This window comes from Artemia franciscana, chromosome 8 (assembly GCF_032884065.1).
Source record: "Artemia franciscana chromosome 8, ASM3288406v1, whole genome shotgun sequence".
NCBI classification, from domain to species: Eukaryota; Metazoa; Arthropoda; class Branchiopoda; order Anostraca; family Artemiidae; genus Artemia; species Artemia franciscana.
Genome location: NC_088870.1, coordinates 8,261,341 through 8,263,184, shown reverse-complemented (window position 1 = coordinate 8,263,184; position 1,844 = coordinate 8,261,341). Strand labels below are relative to the sequence as shown.

The 1,844-nt window shown below is 39.4% G+C and overlaps 1 protein-coding gene across 1 annotated transcript in view; it reads right to left on the bottom strand.

The window, feature by feature from the left end:
• Positions 1-277: 277 nt before the first annotated feature.
• The window catches only part of LOC136029935 (hemicentin-1-like), a 173,523-nt gene continuing 171,956 nt past the window's right edge, over positions 278-1,844 (bottom strand). Inside the window, exon 15 of the mRNA XM_065708472.1 lies at positions 278-476. The gene's annotated coding sequence lies outside the window, so the exon portion shown is untranslated. The remainder of the gene's footprint in view (positions 477-1,844) is intronic.

Here is a 1,844-nt window from a genome sequence, read left to right as displayed (position 1 = left end):
ACTCTAATCCTGGTAAAAATCCCTTCTAATACGGTCTGGTGAGTATTCAGACTTATTCTATTCCAGTCAGTTTTAACTACCCACTTTCTAGGACTTGGGGTATTGTCGTACCGTGTTGACACAGAAAGCGCTCATAATCGAGAAATAGTCAGATGCACATGCGCTTCTATCGACACAAGATGAGTCACAGGCTGGTGCTTAGAGGTGAGCTTAAATGTTAAGCCCAAATTGTGAACTACGTGAAACACAGAAAAAGGCTAAAAATACTTATGCTCGAGTATAATTCCTGTCAGATAGATCACAATTTACATTACTAGCTATGATGCACTCAAAATCTTGGTGAAGACAGCTGCCAATCGAGCTCGACAATTTGCTCACTAGTGAACTCATAAATACCCATGGACGTAGGCAGCATCCTGTCGAATGAACTCATTACTGCTGGGATATAATTCGTAACTGCCAAGAAAGTCCTAGTCCTGGAAAGGAAGAAAGTCAGAGAAGTAAAAAGGCTAAATGGCGAAAGGTGTGTTTTTTGTAACAAGAGTTGCAGTTGGAGTCACGATTCTGACGTAAATGAACCTGTATATTATAACCCTTCAGACTCCTGTATGGGCGTTGAAGATGAGCCCTTACCAGCAACTTCCAATTTGACACTAAAAAAGTCAAGGCTGGTGACTCCATTCTGGGTGATCCGAGGAGGAAGAAAGGGAATACTGTCCACTATATTATCATTATTAAAATATTAGCAACTTACGAACTGAAGATACATTTTCTGAAGGAGACTGGAGCAAGAGACTGTTCACTAACTGCTGAGGTAGATAGTGTCTCAAAGACTGAAGTTGAAATGAGACGACAGCTACTGACAGGTAGAACAACAAGATTAGCAGAACAGCTTACTTTTGGTGTTGATAAGTTAATTTAAAATTTGAAATTAGTGCTGTTTAGTTTTTTTTACACCTTACTGAAATTCATTTTGTTGTTTTTTATACTGACCAAATCCTTTCTTAATTTTATAACAGAAAACAAGTTTAGTGCTCCCTTGGCCACTTTTCTTTTTCTTTTGTCAGGTTGTCAAACGTAAGCCAGAGACGACCAAACCAGTGCCAGAGCGGCCCAGGTTCGGAACAGACCAGCTTAGCACTATAGAACTGAAGTGTAAAGAGTGGTCTGTTGAGGAGGGGGTCGTCCCCAGTATCCAGGGAAAAGTCTCTGTTGGTTTTAAGCTTTAGTGTTAATCTGTACTTTAATTTGAAAACTAGTATTTTCTTCGTTTTAGAGCCCTAGAGTCTAAAATTAATTCCTAGAGTCTAACAAGGTCCTGAAATTTCGTCCTTAACGAAGTTCCAGAGAGAAAAAAAGTTACTGAGTATGAAATTGGAAACTTTCTCAAAATTACGGATGTTACTAATCACCTTGTCTACTAAGATCCCATTCAGCCAATATCAGAAAATCATTTAGCTGTGTGTGTTTCCCCCGTCTTACTGTAGTCTTGACTAATAAAACTACTACAAACAGTCATTCGTAAGCTTCACAAGGCGTCACCGGCTAATCAGCTCTGCCGAACGCTTTTTGGAGCTGTGTTGCCAGGTTGGACTATCTCCTGCCAATTGGGCTATTAAATTTTCAGCTTCGCAGGAAAAGTGACTAAATTCTGCGGGGTATCTTTTTGGGCCACTCCGCTTTCAACCTCGCTACTTTTGGGCTCGAAATTGAAATCGCTTGAAAAAAAAATATTATTTTTATATCTATTTGGTCATTTATCTTTTCTGGAGTCTTGGACCACAATATAATTATAATTTGTCTTGGACTATGGTTATCCCCTTCTCATTTCTCATTCGTGGGTA